Here is a 12,522-nt window from a genome sequence, read left to right as displayed (position 1 = left end):
GTATTGAACCGTGGTGTCTATTTTTTTGATCACACATGAGTGGACCCATGGGGGTTCTCTTTTGTCACGGATTATCATCATCATCAATATCATCATCATCAGCCATAAGACGTCCACTGCTGAACAGAGGCCTCCGCAATGAATGACATTCGCCACTTGTATCCGCCAGTTGTCCTTAACTCTTCGCCACTTGTATCCGCCAGTTGTCCTTAACTCTTCGCCACTTGTATCCGCCAGTTGTCCTTAACTCTTCGCCACTTGTATCCGCCAGTTGTCCTTAACTCTTCGCCACTTGTATCCGCCAGTTGTCCTTAACTCTTCGCCACTTGTATCCGCCAGTTGTCCTTAACTCTTCGCCACTTGTATCCGCCAGTTGTCCTTAACTCTTCGCCACTTGTATCCGCCAGTTGTCCGTAACTTGCGATGTCGTCGGTCCACTTATGAGAGGCTTACCAACGCCTCGTCTTCCGGTTCGTGGCAGCCTACTGGTTTGACTTATGGCCTCTCAAGCAGAACATTGAGGGTTTTTCATGGATACGGAACCCTAAAAAGGTTCCAAAGGCATAGGAATCCTTTGTTCAACCATACAGCCAACGCAAATGCAAATAGAGCAATACGATGCACATTCAAGGTCAAAAATATCTTCAAGGATATCTTTATCTTTACCTTGTCGCTGTCGCTTCGTTTTTGAGCTCTTGTATAAAGTTGTCAGAAGTCCGACCCCGTACTCAAACCTTCGCGGTTAGTGAATGCCTAAAGTAATGTTCCACTTGCGACTAACTGTCAATTTCCCAGACCCTGATCCTGAAAATAAACTTCCTGGGAGGAAATTAAACGCGGGTCGAAGCAGAAAATTGTGTTACGTTAAAAAGGTTATAAACTGTTTGTGGGCCAAGTCTGGCAAGTGCTAAAATTTTCAGCTATCGTTGTTTTAAATTTGCAAAGACCAGAGTTAGAGCTGCCGGTTGGGTATTGTTTTTTAGGGTTCCGAAGCCAAAATGGCAAAAACGGAACCCTTATAGTATCGTCATTTCTGTCTGTGTGTCTGTCTGTCTGTCACTGATTTGTTTGCGAAATATTCAACTTTAAAGTGCAAATTTTCATTAAAATCGAGCGTCCCCCCCCTCTAAAATCTAAACCGGTGGGTGGAAAAATTTGAAAAAATTCAGGATGGTAGTAAGTATATAAATTTTTTAAGGAAAACTATAACGGCTGAGTTTGCTTGAGAATTATTAGTAGTTTATGAGTAAATAGCAGCCTAAGGTTTAAAATATACCTAAACTTGGAAGATTCCGTATAAAATACGAAATCCTTAGAAAAATATTACTTAATTTTTTCGTAATGGCTACGGGACCCTATTTTGGACGTGTCCGACACGCTCTTGGCCGGTTTTTTCTTAACCCCGTTTAGGGATTGGTAGGTACCATCAGCCAAATAAGTGGTCTATCAATTTTTAAACAAGTTCCTATCAAACTAATATGTCGCTAAAGTCGAACTTTCAAGTTGACAGCACGTCTATTGGCATTATTGTTTTATGACATGCAAACGATTATCAGCTTTAGGGTGGTAGACCACATATTTGGCCGATGGTACGAGCATATTGATTTTCCTAATAATACAAAATGTGAAAGTTTCTGAGTATGTGTGTGTGTGTGTGTGTGTGTTTGTTACTCCTTCATGCTAAAACGGCTGGAGGATTTTGGATAAAATTTGGCAAGTTGATAGCTGGACGCATTTTATGTGCAACTTAAATGAAACTCGTGTGGTGTCGGGTTAGAATTACACCACTCCATTTCTTCCGTGGATGTCGTAAGAGGCGACTGAGTATATAGGTTTAGGTAGATATACCGTAGGCGACAGGCTAGCAACCTGTCAATATTGTACCGTTTTTGTCAAACTTAAAATCTAAAATTGCTAAAAGTGGCTCCGAAGCGGTAACGTTTCGTGTGCTCGGCCTACACTATTTGGGAATAGAGGCGTGATGTTTGTGTGTGTGAATTAAATCCATGGTGAAACTTTGGGAGATTCCCACGGGAAATTAGTGAAATCCCGTAATCCTAATTCCAGATTTACGCGTGCAAACCCGCGGGTAAACACTAGTGATCTAACCATTAATAAATTTGAATCAAATCTTTGTGTAAGTACAAACAATGTATCCAAGAGAACCGAACGACTAAGACATAATGAACCGATTACTTTAAAGCAGACAGCGTGCCTATCAGCTTTAGAACACCATTAGAGTTGCTAATTGAACAGAATGTATACATACACGTACAAACGTACATGTAAGTCCCGCCCAAGTTTATATTAGTTTGGAAGTTTTGTCGTGGGATTAATGATGTTTTTAGGATAACTCCGTGAAAGTAATGGAGGTTCGCCGATTGCGCTGACGTGGTGGAAAAAGTTGCCTGTAATGTTGCGATGCCACACTGGTTTGTTGGTTTTTGGAGCATTCAAAGTTTTACTTTCTATATAGGAGTAATAATAATGGTTCTCTGCCTTTTCACCGAAATTTTATTCCCAAATGTTTCTTTTGCCAAACTTTTTTTTTCCCAACTCACGATTTTCTCTGAAACCATTTTTTTTGAACTTTCATAAAACAAACCTAACCTAACCTATATTATAAAATCGTTAAGAAAATACACTAAAATAATTGGGTTTCTGAGAAAATTGAGACTTGGTAAATAAATCAGTTGGCCAGACGACCGGATGGCCAAGTGGTTAGAGATCCTGACTGTGAAGTTTTAGTTTCCAGGTTCGATTCCCGGGCGGTACACATATTTGTTTGAATAATACGAATGTTTGTTCTCGGGTCTTGAATGTTTAATATGTATTTAAGTATACATTTATTTTAGACGACCAGATGGCCTGTTGGTTAGAGAACCTGACTACGAAGCTTGAGGTCCCGGGTTCGATTCCCGTGTCGGGGCAGATATTTGTATGAGAAATACGAATGTTTGTTCTCGGGTCTTGGGTGTTTACTATGTATTTAAGTATGTATCTATCTATATAATTTCATTTATCCGTTGCTTAGTACCCATAACACAAGCTTTGCTAAGCTTACTTTGGGACTAGGTCAATTGGTGTGAATTGTCCCGTGATATTTATTTATTTATCTATATAAGTATGTTTATCCGTTGCCTAGTATCCATAGTACAAGCTTAGCTTATAGTTTTGGGACTAGGTCATTTGATGTCAAGTGTCCTATGATATTTATTAATGAACCATTTGGGAAAAAATAATTCTGCGAAAAGGCAGGTAAAAAATAATAATATTATGTACATGAATGTTTTGGCGTTTTAACCGCTGATTCAATGAATACTTGTAAGTACGTCAAAAAGCTTATAAAATCTAGCATTTTTCTGTTGGTCGGAAGCCATCTGGTGCAGTTGGTTGGTAGCACGGTAGCTGCATAACGCAAATACTATAAGAAAAATTTAAATAATTTATTGAATGCTGGCTGAAATGGGACTGGGCAGGCCACGTCAGCCGTATGGAACCCAATAGGTGGGCTAAAATAGGCACAGACTGGATACCACAAAACGGACTTCGGCGGAGTGGCAGGCCCAGGCGTCGATGGCGGAATGATCTGGACGCCTTTCTTCGCAGCAGGTCAGAGAACGCCCAAGACCGGGTAGAGTGGAGAACATGGGGGGAGGCCTTTGCCCAGCATTGGGACACCTCTACAGGCTTCGAAATATATATAATATAATATATATATTGAATCAGGCGTTACTTTGTAGAGATGGGTAAATCCGGATCTGAAGATTCAATCAAATGAGTCAGATCCTTAAGTGGATCTGAATCCCTTATTGACTCCTCTCAAATCTTATCGACTCCGAGGAGTTACTAACTCCGACCAACCCATTGGATCGAGGGACTCGCGATCGGCGATTCAGCACTCACTTCACTTTCGTTCAATCACGTCGGATCGGATCGGATATGTGCCGTCCCACTCAGGCTAATAGCATTTATTACGAGAGGAAGAGGGATAGCATGATACCAATTTCAGAGCCACTCCCCGGAGCCGGTTCGCCAGTAGTAAGTATATCCGAAGAGACTCACAGATTCAAAAGAGTCATTAGGACGAATCGGTAGTTCAGTACCTCGGTACCGAACCGAGCCGGATCGGCCATAGACAAACTAATAATCGTTCGAAAGAACCGGAGTCAATAAAGGAGTCGGAGTCAATAAGCGGATTCGGTACCGATACCGGAGCTGGATTTAGTGAATCAGATCCCTTGTCGGAGTCGAGATTACCCATGTCTATTACTTTGAAGATGACCTCTGGTTGAGTTTTGAGTTTGTCAGTATAGTGTGGCGGTGGTGATATATATGGGTTTGTGTGATTTGTGTGTGTTTTTACAGTGTGGAGGTGGAGGAACTGCATGAACACACATTTTTTACATAAACTTAACTATCATAAGGCCGCGTGTGAGCAAAGTAATTGTTTCAATTCATAGGAAAAGTTAAGTTGAAATATTCCACGAAAATTTTTTTTCAATGGCTTGATTCCTAAAATAACGAAGACAAGATGACATTAGTTTATTTTGCTTTCAGCTTATGCTGAGCCTGAGCTCATTGCCACCTACTTACGTGGAATTGTTTTTTTACTGTGTAGTCTTATTTTCTGTGGCAATAAATGATTTTATTATTATAATTATTATTATTAAAGGTGAAATATTAAACCGTCATGCTATTGAAAAAAAAACAGTCCGCGAACAAAGTAAATGAATGAATGAAAGCCAGCTAATAAAATAAAAAGGCAAGTCATCTACCAAAAAGGATTCATGACTGGAAAAAACGTAATAAAGGCACAGAGGGCGAATAAAAATAACATCAAACAGCAGAATTAAGCTAAATTTAAATACTTCATTAGTAAAATAAACAGTTTTTAACGCGTACCAACGGGTTTAATTGGATGAAGGTAGTTTCATTAACGTGTGCTCATAATTAATGATATTTAAATTCATTACGGAATTAACTGATTGTGAACGCTTGGGCAACCTTTTCTGCTTGGATTAAGATAAGTTTAAAAAAAGTTTGGGTTATTTATAACAACATATTTTTATGCTTGAATTTTCCACAACTTATTCAGATTTTATGAGTAGAAAATACAACCAAATGGATAGCGTCCTCCTTTTTGGAAATCGGTTTATAACTAGTCTTAACCGAACCTTAGCACTAGTAAATCATTAGATCTGGCTGTCAAAATGTTAATTTCCCCTAACCTAACCAATCTATAATTTGACGAATTCAATTCCTTTGCCATAAAGCTCGTGGTAAATTTCAAATGTAATTCCGCACATGAATTTCGAAAAACTCTGAGTTGCGAGCCGGGGTTTGTACCCACGATCCTCTGCTTGAGAGGCCATAGGTCAAACCACTCGGCCACCACGGACGAATTCAATACAAACAGCTATAATAGTTATATTACAGCAAGTTAAATTTCACAATAAACCCCAAACGAATCCGTATAACCATCATCCTATTCCACGCCATTCACGTCTAAAAATGACGTGTGGAAATACCCGTATGAAATACACATGTAAGTGCAGATAAGAGTTGGCAAGAACACGACGTCAGGAACTGGCGATAAGTGCTTACCTGTCTGCATGGAAGCAGTTTAAATCATATTTCCACCTAGCTGCTGTACCCCTGGTACTCGATGCCAAGTCACGTTCAATTTAAAAAATAAATCTGTAATCGTTATTTACACCGTATCATAGCAACGTGTCAAAAATACATTCTTTGTATTGAAAAGTATAAAACTAACTATGCCCATTAGCACGTTTTTTTTAAATTATTTTTTATTCGACTGGATGGCAAACGAGCAAGTGGGTCTCCTGATGGTAGGAGATCACCACCACGCATTAACATCTGCAACACCAGGGGTATTGCAGATGCGTTGCCAACCTAGAGGCCTAAGATGTGCTCAAGTGCCCTACCACCTGCAAAACCAACAACCGTCGTTTCTTAACCAACCGTCGACGTCGCGTGTCATGTAATGTATGTATGTATGTAAACTCTTTATTGCACATAAAAATAAAAATACAAATACACAGACAGGAGAACAAGTCATTTGACATGTCATGTCAAAGAAACCGAATCGCGTACCAGGGTGGAACAAGGGTGGAACCTTAGTGCTACTCGTACTGCTGTCATTTTGACTTTCCATAATATCTGCCAAAGAAATCATAGCGGGTGACACTCTTTCCCTACCCGGATAACACCGACATGGAAATACCGGCCCTGTTTTTTGTGTATACGCCCATAGAAACTGACAGAAACTTCTATGGGCGTATACACGAAAAACAGGGTCGGTATTTCCATGTCGGTGTTATCCGGGTAGGGAAAGAGTGTCACCCATCATAGCGAAATATTTGGTCAATGCGTTACCGTACAGAAAAACCATTTTACCTAAGCTACTTATACTTATCGGAATGTTCACAGCATTTTTGATCTGTCATAGTGAGTGACTTCTTACTTATCTACCCTAAATGATATCGATAATGATTATTCTCGTAAAATAATAATCTTAAATATCTTTTATAAAGACATTAATGGAACACTTATTAGCACTACAACAGACTTTATATATGAAATCCATACTTCCATACTTAATATTATAAATGCGAAAGTGTGTTTGTGTGTATGTTTGTCCGGGAGCGGCGGATTGACGTGATTTTTGGCATAGGGATGGTTTATGGACCCGAGAGTGACATTGGCTACTTTTTATCCCGAAAAAATGCACAGTTCCCGAGGGCACAGCGCGCGATAACCGAATACCACGCGGGCGAAGCCGCGGGCAAAACCTAGTTGAATTATAAAATTAGAAATCGTTAACTGTTCATTGTTTTCAATGCATAATCCATATTTATGTCTTTTTCACATTTTCGACGGCTCAAAAGTTAATTGGAAGGGATCGTTCTTTAAAGATAAACCCGTGTATTGTTGACCTCTACTTTTAATCTTTTTGAACATGTTGTGTATCGATATAATTCAATTCAATTTTTAGAAAAAATATAGCTCCATCGATACTATCGATGATTCCGCCAATGTCGAGGTTGAAAAAGACACTATCGGTTGGCCGTTGTACGGTAGCTGTGTATCGATATATCGATAATTGATTATCGGTAGTCGATAAATGAGAAGTCACAATGACAGATCAAAAATGCCGCAAAAGTTCCGATCTCTGCATAACAGATTTATAAAGGCATGAAATTCAAGAGTAGATAGAGTAAAAATTACAAGTACTTAGCGCCATACTTACTGCATATTTAGAGAAAAAAACTTTAAAAAAACACTATTAATTTAAATTTTAAACGATATTATTTTTCTTCAGTTTACATTGACTGTATATATGGATATAGGTACCTAATATATTTTTATAATAATATATATTATAGGATGTGGCACATTTAGGAGTATTCACATACCGTATTACAAATACAAATACAAATCATTTATTGCGGACTTTTGAATCCATAGTGTTAGTAATTACAATTATAATCTTATCGCTATGGTTAGTATTTATAATTAATTACAAATGAATAAAACTAAAGACTAAAGACGCCTGGACATCGGCAGTACAGGTATTAGAAGACACTTTAAAAAAGATTACAAAATTGCAAAAAAAATCCACGAAGTTAACACGTTAGCAGTACGAAAGTAACAGTATTATCGAGTTAAATATGTCTTCGGTTCACTTAGTACCTCCATCTAAAGGTTGCCTTATTCCCATCGACTAATTGATAGTATTACGTTCTCCTTCGTTAGCGTAAGCGGCACTTCCCAATTGGATTCCAATTTTGAACCGCCGATAGGAAAGTTATGCTTTCGGTATATCGAGTATGAAGTCGGCTCCGACTTGTTTTAAAACAAATGAAGGGCGGGGGATGAATAGAATTTAGGATGGATTTAGTTCAATGACCCTTCGATATTAATGAAGGTAATCTATATAGGTTTTTTTTTCTTTTTTTTTTTAATATTATCATGCGATCAGTCGGGGGACTATGAGCAGATGAGTTGCGTGATCAATGGCGTGTAGAGTTGGCTCCCCAGCGAGAGACCGCTCTATCTGTGGCTGAATCTTCATATTAGTTGATCCAGTTCTAGGATTCTGCGCCTCTTAAGACGTCTTATCTGGTCAGGCTCAGTGAGTAACCCTGCCAGCTGGTTAGGGTGGCATTCAAGTCGCTTCTTGTATTTTGTTGAATATGACTGAATTTCTTGTTTCACTGTGTTAATCCTTAGATGTTAATGGACCTCTGAATTTCTGATGAACCAGTGTGTGTTATATCTATATAGGTACCTATTGTATATTAACAAGGTGGCACATATGTAGGTATAGATCGGTCAGTATGGGCAAGTTTGAAACAATAGGGCACATAAAAATTTGTTCTTATCTTAGGAACCATGTCATCGATTTTAGTGACAATACATAGATAAAAAAAAACTTTTTACTCAGTTTGGGAATCTATCACGGTTTTATTGAAAAATAAAATTTTGAACCGAAATAATTTTCAACCGCATTATTTCTTTTCTCCGCTAAACATTGGCTGCATAATAATTTTCATAATAATACGTAGGAGATTGCAAAAACAGAAGTTTTTTTTTTATTTGACTGGATGGTAAGAGATCACCACCGCCCATAGACACCTGCAATACCAGGGGTCAAATAAATACCGTATTGTATACCCGGTGGGAATCGCTTCGAGTTATCTGTGCACAGATGCTAGTTCTTCTAACCCCCGTCACAAAAAGAGGAGTTTGACGCCAAACTCTGTATGTAGCATCGTAGCTCTCAAATGGATGGACCAATTTCGATGTGGTTTTTTACGTGAAAAGGGGTTTTCTAGCGATGATGGTTCTCAGTTAAGTGTCAATCGGTTCAGCCGTTTCTGAGATATTGAAACTTGAAATTACAGAGTCGGGGATTTACAACTTTTTAAGTTTGTTTAGCGTCAGTGGGCCTCCCACTAGGTGGACTGATGACATCGTGAGAGTTGGCATTGATCACTTTTTTACAATGTGGTCTAATTCCAAAACCATTTCGAGGAATAGGGTTATTAAATCATTTTATAACATTTTAGTCAAAAAAAAAAACAAGGACTATAATATGTACTAGTATATATAATCCTCAATAGTATTTTATGCAACTGTATCGTAATAGGGGTCCTTAAAACACGAGTGTGGGTTAGCCGAGTTTCATAATAGGGTCACAAGAGTGTTTTAAGGCCTAATTACGTACAGTTGCATACAATATTTTATCTATATCCATATATTAAATCCTTTATCATGTGTTCCGCGAACCATTGAGAATGACCTTTATTAACGAGAACTAGGTAGGTATTTATTTATTTATTTATTTAATAAAATAATTACACAGCATTACAGACAAGCCAAAGCACTGTGAAATTCATAAAATATTAACAAGCACAACACATGACACATGGCACAAAAGATAACAGAATTAACATTTACAAACAATTTAGTGAAGATGGACGGTTATCCTTCGCCCCACAGAACCTCATACACTCGCTACATAAATTCTTCCAGCTACTAGCAAAGATATCACACTGTGGCGCCGATGCGAGAAGCGTATTAAGATTCGATAGAGCTCGAATAAGAGGTGAGTTCTTGTGTGACACTGTGCGAGCTTTGGGAACTGCCAGCAGGTCACGGTTGCGAGGGCGAAAATTTAACCGGGATTGGGACACCGGGGGCGCGAGTAGGCGCACTAGTTGCGTTACCAACTCGGGGCAGTCAGAATCTCCACGCAATATGTCTGCCCCACGAGCTGCGCCCGCGACGACCTGCTGCTGCACGTGGTCGCGGCGCGCCCCCCTGTGCTGTACCTAATGATGTATGAAATGATGATGATGTATAATGCTGGTCATTACCTATGGTTTTTGAACGCATAATTGAGGATTTACTATATGGGTGTAGATAATAAATATTAAACGATCGTGTGAAGGTAAACGAGTATTTGCAAAATAACGTTTGACTTTCGTTTGACATTCATCGTTAATAAACGTCATGTAACTAAACTGCCTAATCCTAACAGGTGATAGATGACACTACGTTTTTTAAATAGTTGTGACGGGCAAAGATAACCGTAGTTTTCAACGCCATGGCAGCTAAGGTTAGCTATATATCCGGTAACTTATAAATAGGATAAAAAAATTAACACCCAATTAAAACCAAAATCCTTCAAATAGATGTCTTAAATTCGCATATTTTATGAAAAAAGAAGTATGAAAATAAACATTGTTTTTTTTTTTAGACCAATGCCAATTGCGGGCAACCGGTGGATGCAAGTGACAATTTGTCGTTCATTGTGCCGTTCTAAGCGGGAGGCCTTTGTTCCTCAGTGGACGTCTTCTGGCTGATGGTGATGAGGTATTTGATCAGGTTATTGGTTTTCTGGCTCAAACATTGGGTACTTCAATCTTGAAGTCATCCTGCATTATTATAACGGAAATACAGCACCTAAAAAAATAACTACCTACCTAGCAATAGCTACACGTAAACAATACATGAACAGTAAACTATTTTCATCGTTATCCGACGATAATGAGATAGAATTACATATTTCTCATAACATTTATATGTCTTATTTTCCCTCAACCATTTCTGAGGAACCTTTCATGAAATAACAATGTATTCTGTTATAATGGGTACAAGCGTTACATTATTTATTTATTGCCACTTTATAAATGATCGGCGAAATTGGCTGGTCACGCAATATAGTTATTAGCGTGAATATCAATTTTACTTATTTTATCAAAACGATCATACGGGCGTTGGTACATAAGCGATATCTGTCAATTTGTTGCTATAATTTAAGTACTACTCAAATTGTATTGAATTGTTTTGGAGCTTTTAAGAGTGTTTATACCTACTGAGCTGGCAACGTTGCATTTTTGATAGTTTTTCTCGATTATTCCATAAGAATTGAATGTGGTTGCCCATCTTAGGCCTCTAGGTTGGCAAAGCATCTGCAATACCCCTGGTGTTGCAGATGTTTATGGCCGGTGGTGATCTCTTACCATCAGGAGACGCGATTTCTCGTTTGCCATCCAGTAGAATAAAAAAAATGTGGTCTGATAGAACTGCTCTTAAATATAAGTTAATGTGTCTACTCCAATAATTATTTGTGATAGATTTTTATTGTCTTTAAAAACCGTTAATAAATATAATTTTAACCGTTAATAAAAACCGTTAATATATAATACATTTTCATTCAGTTTCTATGGAATAATCGAGAAAGCTAACAAAAAAGTAACGTTGCCATCTCAGCAGCAGGTATAAACGGTCTTAACAATTGCTGACTTCTTAATTTTTGAAATCTCTTTTGTATCCCTGAAGCCCGTGTTGCTCTAAGGTATTTGCACGTGGCAGGCCACTGCAGAGATCTTTATCTAGCCTATACAAAGCTTGATGTATTAGTCTGAACCTCATTCGCCTCTCGCAGATTTGCGCCAGTCCGATTTCTAAGAAACGTCGTCATAACCTACGGCCATTTTGTAGACGTTGATAAATAATTTCATTTCTCCCCCGAATCGTACATAAAGGAATGTTCTGATGGACAATTCCGGGAATTGTTTTCCTTGTATCTTTGTTGTCACAAAAGAGTTTTGTTGCGAGGATATTCGGCGAAAATGTTAACTTTTGAATGTTAGATTAAAATATGGTGGGATGAAACTGTGGAATGTTTACGCAACCAATGAAGCTTACGGGTAGTAGTAGTTAAGTTACTTACAAATTGTGACTACTGTGGAAAAATCGCGTATCTCAAATTAACTCGTCAGCAAAATTGACGCTTGAAATAATGATCAATAATTCACTCAGAAAAACAAAAATACAATACAATGATTCTTTATTGTACACCAGAAATAGTAAGCGACACAGAAAACATGTGCACAGAGAGAATAAGACGAATAAGTGAAAATGTGAATATTTATGAGAATTATTCAATAGTTATGTGTAGCGACCCTAAGGGTCGGTCCGGATGTTGGGGATATTTATTTCTTTCGATGATTCTTAGACGATACTTTTTTAATACAACAATAAATTGAGCGGGATGTCATGGGAGTTTTTGCCCTTGGTCCACTGTATTCATTTCCTGTTTGAGTTTGGAGATTACTGTGTGCGTATATGACTTTTATTTGATCTAGCTACCAAGTAGCCGATAACAAGTCAAGAACTATGTAACACGGTATATATCGTTTATTACTGGTCACCGTTGAATAACTGGCCACCTTACACTAAAAGTGAATTCTAGTCACCTATAAACAGAGTTCATTTTTAGTCATCATCATCATCATCCTAGCCTATAAACGTCCCACAGCTGGGCACAGGCCTCCCCTCAGAATGAGAGGGCTTGGGCAGTAGTTCCCACGCGGGCCCAGTGCGGATTGGAAACTTCACACACACCATTGAATTGCTTCGCAGGTTTCCTCACGATGTTTTCATTCACCGTAAAGCTCGTGTTAAATTTCAAATGTATGATAGAAG

At 38.4% G+C, this 12,522-nt stretch overlaps 2 protein-coding genes across 4 annotated transcripts in view; both read left to right on the top strand.

The window, feature by feature from the left end:
- The window catches only part of LOC141432872 (protein turtle homolog A-like), a 414,047-nt gene that overhangs the window by 99,581 nt on the left and 301,944 nt on the right, over positions 1–12,522 (top strand). The window lies entirely within an intron of this gene.
- Positions 1–12,522, top strand: part of LOC141432896 (SCP2 sterol-binding domain-containing protein 1-like) — a 532,736-nt gene that overhangs the window by 453,402 nt on the left and 66,812 nt on the right. The window lies entirely within an intron of this gene.

Source organism: Choristoneura fumiferana, chromosome 11 (genome assembly GCF_025370935.1).
Source record: "Choristoneura fumiferana chromosome 11, NRCan_CFum_1, whole genome shotgun sequence".
NCBI classification, from domain to species: Eukaryota; Metazoa; Arthropoda; class Insecta; order Lepidoptera; family Tortricidae; genus Choristoneura; species Choristoneura fumiferana.
Note: the sequence above shows the minus strand (reverse complement) of the source record. Positions and strands in the feature narration are given on the sequence as shown.